This window comes from Tupaia chinensis, unplaced genomic scaffold (genome assembly GCF_000334495.1).
Source record: "Tupaia chinensis unplaced genomic scaffold, TupChi_1.0 Scaffold138490_1, whole genome shotgun sequence".
Taxonomy (NCBI): domain Eukaryota; kingdom Metazoa; phylum Chordata; class Mammalia; order Scandentia; family Tupaiidae; genus Tupaia; species Tupaia belangeri.
In genome coordinates, this window is record NW_006198386.1 from 611,431 (window position 1) to 621,036 (window position 9,606).

The 9,606-nt window shown below is 51.8% G+C and overlaps 1 long non-coding RNA gene across 1 annotated transcript; it reads left to right on the plus strand.

The window, feature by feature from the left end:
• The first annotated feature begins 472 nt into the window (after positions 1 to 472).
• Positions 473 to 4,239, plus strand: LOC102472356 (uncharacterized). The gene is made up of 4 exons (XR_336421.2): positions 473 to 548; positions 3,003 to 3,214; positions 3,834 to 3,878; positions 4,159 to 4,239. It is a non-coding gene; the product is annotated as an uncharacterized LOC102472356 (long non-coding RNA).
• Positions 4,240 to 9,606: the final 5,367 nt, after the last annotated feature.

The following is a 9,606-nucleotide window of genomic DNA, read 5'->3' on the forward strand; positions in this document are numbered from 1 at the left end:
TAGCAAAAACTTCTCAAGTGATCCAACCCGCAGTGGCAGGTGACTTACAGCACTGCAGTGCCGTTTGCCGTTTGCGATTTACAGTGTCTCCCCTTGGGGCTTTTCTCTCTTTTAAAGGGAAAAAAAAATGCTTAGCTTTCCTTGGGTGTCTAGGAGAAGAGAGAGCTATTGAGAGAGACAGGAAAGACGGGGAGGGAGAGACACAGAGATGGGGAGGTCGGGGACCATCTGCAGCCGTGACTGGCAGCACCGTGCAGCCACCCCGAGCTGTTGTGACGCTGGAGTGACCCGGAAGCAAAGGGTGGGTCTCTGTTCCCCCTGGATGGCTGGGTCCCGGAAGTCAGGGTCAGAGCTCACGGCCCCACAGCGCCGCCCAGAGCTGCGCTGAGTGGAGTCGGCCGAAAGCCCAAACAGAGGACAGCGACCCTGGGGACAGCTCGGCCCCTGCTGTGGCTGTGGCAAAGGGTGGCCTCTCCCATGGGGACGCCCTGAGGCTGCGTGGCCGGGCACGCACCTGGGGCAGCTTCCTAGCCTGCCTCGGGTGACAGGTGCGTGGGGTACGTGGGGCCCGCGTTGCAGGTGATAGGTGACAATTGTGCAGGATACAGGCCCGATGTAGGTGACAGTTGTGCAGGATACAGGGGGACAGAGCTCCCAGGCTCTGAGTGGCAACAGGAATCCTTTTTAAATTTTTTTTTTTTTAGAGTTTTTTTGCTATAGGGCGGGTGCGCTCGCCAGACAGAGAACAAAGAGACAGAAAGCGAGAAATCGCCCCCCAGGGGGGATGGTCACACCGCAATCCCTTCTCCTCCATTCTCCTCTCGGGATCTTGGGCACGCATGCACACGCGCCCGGCATGAGTTTTAAGCCATTGGGTCCGGGACGTGAACTGCGGTCGACTACGTGGGAGTCCAGCGACACAGCCATTACGCTAACTGCTGGTCCCTAAATGTTCTTTATGTTTGCTTGTGCAGGGGCATGGAAGGAGGGTGAGAGAAAGTGAGAAATCACCTCTTGGGAGGTGGGGAGCTGGCTACACCACAATCCCTTCTCTTCCGTTCTCCTCGCGAGATTTTGTTAGGCACGCACGGTGCACCATGCCAGAATTTTAAGCCACCGAATCTGGGATTTGAACCAGGGACGAATACGTGGGAGTTCAGTCACGTAACCATTACACCATCTGCTGATTCTACCTGGTGTGCTTTTCAAGGTGCTGATCTGGTCCGCAAACCCAGTGGGAGCCTACATGGGATCCAGCTGCCTTATGCTACATTGATATACACTGCCTCGGAACAGTGCCGACTCCACTATGGTTGGTGGAAATTCTTGTATACCTTTTGCTTAAAACTGTGGCCTCAAGGGGCCGGCAGGTGGCATGGAAGTTAAGGGCGCTGGACTCTCACATGGCCGATTGCAGTTCGAGTCCCAGACCTGGCAGCTTGCTTTCTCACTTTCCCTCTCCCCCACTCTCACTCTGTTCCTCTTTGGTCTAATTAAAATAAATAAATAAATACAGTTAAATAAAATAATTCTTAGAAACAAAAATGAACACTGTGGCCTCAGGACCAGCAGATGGCATCAATGGTTATGTCGCTGGGCTCCCATGTAGTCGACCGTGGTTTGAGTCCCGGACCCAGCAGCTTAAAACTCAGACTGGGCGTGTGTGCCCTATAGCAAAAATCTCTCTTTAAAAACAAACAAGAACACTGCGTCCTCATACACGGCCATAGTCATTATCTTGTACATTCAGTTTGCTTCCTGCGTTTCTTTTCTTTTTTATTTTTGATACAAGGAGACTTCCTGTATACATTGAATTTGGTGTACTCAGCTCTTAAAATTCAGGAAGTGAGGCCAGGAGGTTAAGGTGCTGGATTCCTACCCAGTCAACTGTGGTTCAAGTCCCAAACCTGGCAGCTTGAAAATCCCAACAAATAAATAGATTAAATACATAAATGTTTAACCAAAAATTCAGGAAGCCATTCAAGGTTTATGCATGTTACGAATACAGATTATATCCCAAGAAAGTATTGGTACTATATAAAAATGCTGGTTACAACCTAGTGAACTGATTTCTGGAGCCAAAATCGGTTTCTTTTCTCTGTTTTTAAGTTTTTTTTTTTTTTTTTTTTCCAAGGGCATGTGCTTTTGCTGGAGAGAGACAGAAAAAGACAGTCGGCGGGAACATGAGAAATCACGCCCCAGGGGTGGCCACCCTGCAACCCCTTCTCCTTCATTTTCCTCTGGGAATTTTTGAGCAAAGATGCCCTGTGCGATTTTCAAACTGCCGGGTCCAGGACTCTAACAGGGGTTGGCCATGTGGGAGTCCAGTTTTCCAACCACGACGCCACCTGCTGGCTCTGCATTCCTTCTATAATATTGAACATTACCTGAGTTATTTTACCCCAATTTCTTTTTTTTTAAATTATTTGATTTTATTTTTTATTTTTTTTTTAACTTTAGAGAATGTGTGTTTACCAGAGAGACAGAAAGAGAGGGAAAGTGAGAAAGAGAGCCCCTAGGCCTGGGACTTGAACCATGGTCAGCCATGTGGGAGCCCAGCACTTAACCACCACACCATCTGCCTCTTACCCGGATGTTTTCAAGCATTGTGGTCAGGGGCACAAGAGCTCACAGCAGAGCTGTCCCATGGTGGCCTGGATCACTTTTCTCCTGGACTATCTGGGCTCAGCTGAAAACAAAGAACCATGTAAAACATGTACGGATCTTACCTAAAGAAATGAGACCCAGGACCAGCAGTTAGCGTAATGGCTATGTTGCTGCACTCCCATGTAGTCGACCGCGGTTCAAGTCCTGGACCCGGTGGCTTAAACTCACCCCAGCAGGTGTGCGTACGTGCCCAAGATCCCAAGAGGAGAATGGAGGAGAAGGGATTGCGGTGTGGCCATCTGCCCTGGGTGGTGATTTCTCGCTTTCTGTCTCTCTGTCTCTCTCTGGCCTGAGCCTCTGTCTCACCCCTGCTCTGGGCCCTCTTCCTGATCTAGCTCATCATGAGCTGCGCGGCTGGGAAGCAGCGCCCCCTGCCGGCCACCCCTCAGCGCTCGGCCAGGAGCTCCAGCGGCAGGGACTGACAGTCAGCGGGGGAACCGCCTGAGGATCACGCAGCAGAGATATCTCCCTGGGAGAGAAAAGAGCGCTGGCCATGCCCTGCCTCCTGACCGGCGACACCTCGGTTCTGTACTGCTTTCTGAGAAAGGTGATTGAAATTCAGTCCCCAGGGGCCAGCAGGTGGCGTGGTGGTTAAAGGTGCGGGACTCCCACATAGCTGATCCCGGTTCAAGTCCCAGACCTGGAGGTTTTCTCTCCCTCCGCAGGTGCACATGCCTTATAGCCAATCAAAATGTAGTAACAATAGTGGGGACCAGCAGATAGCATAATAGTTACACCGCTAGACTCCCACATAGTCGACCATGGTTCGAATCCTGGACCTGGCGACTTAAACTCACGCTGGGCGCTTGTGTGCGTGCATACCCAAGATTCCAAGAGGAGAATGGAGGAGAAGGGATTGTGGTGTGGCCATCCCCTGGGGGGTGATTTTTTGCTTTCTCTCTCTCTCTGTCTCTATGTCTCTGGTCAGCACATATGCCCTATAGTAAAAATCTCTCTTAAAAAAAAATAATAACAATAGTGGAACAAATAAAGCTAAATAAATAATTCTTTAAAAAAAATAAAAAGAAATTCAGTTCCGATGCATCATCCTGACCACGGTCACACTAGGCCTCCCCGTTCCTGGGATGGAAAATCTTGGCGCTTTGGGAATGAGGGTTGGGCGGAGGCTGGCCAGTGACCCGGTCCCCTGGAATCTGTCTCCACAGGATGATCAGGGCAGGGGCCAGCAGCTCACAGGACTCGTCTCCCAGGTAAGAAAATGCCATGGCCGCATGGAGAGTTTACTATCGATTATCGCAGTGAGAAGTGTGTGCCGTCTGCTTCGAGCTGGAACCTGGCTCAGGTCGACTTAACTTGGTGTAGGAATATTCCAGCCGGAGTAAGAGGGACAGTTGTATCGGCCGCCGGGGCACCTTGGTTCATCTGGCCCGTCTCTGCCCCAGCTCTGTTGTGAAGGTGGGAAGATGTTGATGGATCCTCGGGGCCGGCTTCCTTCTCTCTACGGCCAGGTCTCCCCTCTTGCGTTTGCAGGTGGTGGCTCCCAGGTCTCCCTCTGGAGGCTGGCCACCTACAGACGGCCGTGCAACAGCTGGTTCAAAGGTCAAAGGAGCTGTGGGCACAGGTGAAGGTGCGGCTGCGGCTGGCCCTGGGCTTCCTGGCTGCCCACGTGCAAGCCGGGCTCCTCTGGCCAGGGCATCGAACCTGAAATAAACATGGAAAAAGCGAGGGATGCTGATATCTCTAAAGGTTCAGGCAGAAGATTCCGGAGGCTACAGAGGACGCTGTGATTCCTGATAACAAGGAACAGCTGGTCTGAGAGTGGGAGGCAGTGGCTTTGTGATGGGACGTGGGCCAGGCTGTGAACTTGCAGCCATGTGGCCACGTTTGGGGTAGGTCATCCGTGCCCCTGGTCCAGGGGGGCTGTGAATGTCTTGTCTGGATGTTGGAGCTCAGAGGCTGCAAGCCTGAGACGTGGTAACGCCTGCTCAGCGATGCTGTGTCCATATGGAGGACTGTGGTTCGGTTCCCCAGCCGGTAAATGCCAGGCCCAGGCCTGTGATCCGGGCTGGGGGTGAGTTCTGGCTTTTTGTCTGTCTCTGTCTCTCCCGTGAGCACACATGCCCTATTCCAAAAATCTCTCTAAAAGAAGTTGTAGTTTGCGGGTCTAGCCAAGCAACGTTGTGTACTCCATGGACCTTCCCAAAGGTTTGGGAAGTTGAGGACAGACCTAAAGAACTATCAGGCTGGGTGAGGGTCTGAGAGGTCCGGAGTGCGTTTCCAAGCCTCAGGTCCGGGACTCGAACTGCTGGAGGCGGAATGGGAGCCCAGGGATGTAACCATTACCATCTGCTGGCCCTCAGGAGTCCTTGTTTTAACATGGCATTGATGCAGCTCAGGGTTCCCTTTTGTGACAGCTTCGGGGACTGCCACCCTCAGCAGGCAGGCACCCTGGGCTGGGCCGGCTCTAGCTCGGACCCCCGGGACATAGGCAGGGTCTTTCCCAGGGGTCCAGGAGTCTGGGGACCCTCGGCACCGCCCACTCCAAATAGGTCAACATTCTGTAAACGTTTTGGTCTACACTTCTCTTAGGGAAGCGGCCGGGATCTCTTAAGTGCTGCTTAGACGCTCGGAAGGCCGCGTTCCTGCACGGTGACCGCATTTAGGACGGAAGGTCCCTGGTCACCGCGAGCAGATCTCCGCAGCCGCCCGCGCGGCCGCTAGATGGCGCTGTTGCACTTTCCTGCGGGCGCGGGCTCGGCCGGCGCGCGCCGCCTGGTTTCCCCACGTCCCATCTGAGTCCCCGAAATGCAATGGCCACACTCCCCTCTGAGTTGAGTCTCCGTTTCACCGCGGCGTCCAGAAAGTGATGTGCAGTTTGGAGGCTTGGCCGAGAGCGAGGCCTGCCAGTGGGATGGTAGTTTTAGGACTTCCCAAGGCCCCCTCCCCATGCAAAGGCTTCCCCCCTGCCTCCGCCCTGGGGGCGGCAGGAGCTGGGTCACCAGCCCTAACACCCGTGGGGCGGGGAGGAGCGCTCGTAAAAGTGGCGCCAGGCGAGTCGCTTCTCAGGAAGCCTCTGATCTGAGCACACCCCTCTCCCCCCACCTCGCAGTGTCTGTGCGTCAGTCTTCTGTGTGTCTGTCCATCAATGTAACCAAAATAGGGAGCAAAAGGAAACCCCCCCACATATGGGCAAGGGACCTGCAAACAGCCTGCAGCAGACAGAGCGGCGTGCTGGGTTTGAGGAAAGCGGCACCTGCAGGCACTGGGGGGCAGCGGACCGGACCTAAGGGTCAGGCTGGAACTGGGTTTAGGGTGGCTCAGAGTCGGAGCCCAGGGCAGCTTCCGCTCTTGGAATGGATATATGCATCCCTCCGGTTCGGCCAGTATGGCGGGTGGCAGAGGGGCTCTTTAGCTACCCTTCCCCAGGTGGGGATCCTAAAGGATTAGGGGTCAGCAGGTGGAATAGGGGTTAAGACGTTGGACGCCCACGTGGTCATTCGCAGTTTGTAGACCCGGACCTGGAGGCTGGAAACTCACGCTGGACATGTGTGTGCATGCGAGCCCCAAATTCCCAGAACAGAATGGAGGAGAAGGGACTGCGATATGACCATTTCCCCTGGGGGTTGATTTCTTGCTCTGTGTGTCTCCAGCAAAAAGCACAGTCCCTATAGCAAAAATCTCTCTCTCTCTCTCTCTCTCAAAAAAAAAATAAATAAAATAAAATAAAAATAAAATCAAGTCTTAATAGGGATAAACGCTATGGGCGGGGCCAGCAGGTGGCGTGGTGGTTAAGGCGGGGGACTTCCACATGGTCGACTACAGTTTGAATCCTGGACTTGGTGGCTTGCTTCCTTTCTCTCTTTCTCTCTCTCTCTGTCTCTCTCTGGTCAAATTATAAAAAGTAATACTAACAAATAAGATTAAATAAATAATTCTTTAAAAAAATAAAAAGCTATTGGAAGCTGACAGAAGCGACGACTGTGTGTGGGTGCCCCTGGGGTTGAGCTGGGCTCCGGGCAGTGGTGTCACTTCTGTGAACAGCACTCCCATTCACCTCCTTGTTCAAGCCCTGCACCTGGGGCTTGAGCCTCACCCCTGCTCCATGGCAAATCAGTGAGACCAGCAAGAACACCCCGAAATGCCCGCTCCCCACGGTGCAGCTCTCCCTTACATGTTCCTGAAATGCACTCTAATTTCGATGTCTGCTTTCACTTCCTCATAGATTCCCCATTTTACTGTCTTAGACCTTTGCGAACTTCTTCCTTAGATTTTTTTTTTTTTTTGGAAGCTTTTGTCTTAGGGTGCATCCGCTTGCAGGGGGCCAGGGTAGGGAGGAGAGAGAGAGAGGAGAGAGTGAAAGAGAGAGAGGGATAGTAAGAAATCACCCCCCCCGTGGGGATGGCCCCGCCATAATCCCTTCTCCTCTATTCTCCTCTTGGGATTTCAGGCACACATACACACATACACACAGGCCCGCTGTGAGTTTCAAGCCACCAGGTCCGGGATTCTAGATGCAATCAGCCATGTGGGAGCCCAGTGATGTAACCCGTGCCACCTGCTCATCCCCTCCCTTAGATCTGGACTGCGATGTTATACTGACTGGCGTTGAGTTTTCGGTTTACCTTCTGCCTGTAAGCTCCCCGAGACACTTAGTCTTGCTTTCCACTGCGCTAAGGTCTGGAGAAGCTTCTAGAACATCGTGGGTATTTGAGAACATTGGAACGGGTCCTCTCCTGGCCCCCACGCTGGCCCCAACCCTGTGCAGTTGCATTTCGCTGTCTGCTGATGCTGTAATAGAACTTTCTCTGCCTCCGCTCCCAGTTACTCAAGGGTTAAATGTGTTTCTTTTTTTTAAAATGATTTTTATTTAAATGTATTTATTATTATTATAAATTGTTAATTTGACCAGAGATAGAGAGAGTGAGAGGGAGAAAGTGAGAAAGCAAGCCGCCAGGTCCAAGACTCAAACCGTGGTCAGCCATGTGGGAGTCCACAGCTTTAATCACCACGCCACCTGCGGGTCCCAAGATTAAATGTATTTCTTACTGTAATCCCTTCTCCTCCCTTTGCCTCCCTGGGTTCTGGGCACACACATGCATTTGGTGTGATTTTCAAGCTGCCGGGTCCGAGACTCAAACCACGGTCAGTCATGTGGGAATCCAGTGCCTTACCCACCACGCCGCCTACTGGCCGTGCTCAAAGATGAAGTTTTAAAACAACCCTTTAATTGGGAATAAGTTGGAAATTTATAAGAGTTGCAAACACGCAAATAGTACAGGAATACCTGGGTGCTTTTTACCTGGATCGACTCATATGATTTTTTTTTTTTTTCTGAGCCTCTCAAAGATAAGTTACACATGAGGGGATTTTATCAAGTTCGTGGGAACATGGAATCGAAGTACAGGTTTATTCTGGTGCAAAAGAAAATGGAAATCCAGCACAGTTTTCCTCATAAATAATTTTAAAGAATTAGGTACTTATTTAAGTTTGTTTATTAAAGTTGCTATTTTTGAAATTTGCTATAGGACACATGCACTCACCAGACACACAGAGACAGAAAGAGAGAGAGAAAGAGAGAGAGAGTAAGAAAGCAAGCCACCAGGTCCGAGACTCGATCTGTCATTGGTCATGTGGGAGTCCAGCACCTTAACCATTGCATCACCTGCTGCCCTCCCATAAACAATTTTGAACTAATTAATTGATTTTTTAAAGAGAGGTTTTGCATGCGTTCACTGGAAAGACAGAGAGAGACAGAGAGACAGAAAGTGAGAAATCACCCCCCGGGGGGGATGGCCACGCCGCAATCCCTTCTCCTCCATTCTCCTCTCAGGATCCTGGGCACACATGCACATGCGTCCGGCGTGAGTTTAAGCCACCGGGTCTGGGACTCGAACCGTGGTCGACTACAGAGGAGTCCAGCGGCATAGCCATTAGGCCATCTGCTGGTCCCAGGATCAGAAACGTTTTCACAGCTTTCCTTTGTCTTTTATGACACTGACATTTTTGCAGCCTGTAGCCCCTCTGCCCATTTTATTTTTCCTCCTTCTTTTTTGTGAGTAGAATGACCTTTATTTTGCCCCTGTGTGACGTGGATGTGTAAGTTCCCTGGTCCACAGCGTAGGAGATGGTGTTCCTCCCCAGAGTGTCACCTCTGGGTGCAAATCTAAGCTCACATTCTCGGCAAGCGCCTCCTCATAGCTCAAGCTATTGGCTCATCAGAAAAGTCAGGGCGTATTTTCTATGTTTTTTGCCTGTGCAAAAATGCATCCAGACTTCTCCAACGACCCACTATTTCGGTCTCTCTGTGCTGCACAGATTCTGTGCCAATGCTGTCACATCAGGAGGTGACTCTCTTTCAATGCGGGCTCCCCAAAAAGTCTTTCCTCTCAGCTGTGGTTGTAAGACCTTAACGAGCCTCCTGGCTGCTAGTGGGAAGCCTGACTTCAGGCTTGAGTGAGTGACGCTGGTGGTTCCCACGCTTCCCAAATGCCATTTTCTGTCCTTCCTGCCAGGGCTGCAAAGTCCTCCCCCGGGAGCAGCTGGGCTGGGAACAGGGGACTTTTAAACACTCCTCTGCTGTGTGTGCCGCAGCGGGGGCTGGCAGGAACAGCTGGACGGCTGTGGCTGCTTTGTGCTTTCGGCCGCCCCCTCCACATTAACATGTGCTTCGGACAGGCTTCTCCCCCCACACCCCCCTTTATATTTATTTATTTAGAAATATTTGATTTAACTTTATGGGATTCGAACTGCGGTCGGTCATGTGGGACTTCCAGCAACCTTAACCACCGGCCGCATGCTTCCGCCGTGCTAATGTCCCAAGGAGGAGATACCGGAGGTTATTATTAGCCATGGCTACTGGGGATGTCCCAGTAAAGGGGTGTCACTGGGGAGACTGAGAGCGTGCTGACAAATGCCAGTCAGCCTTCCCAAATTCTGTTGCTTTGCTATTCTTCTTTCTTCCCTCCCCTCCCCTCCCCT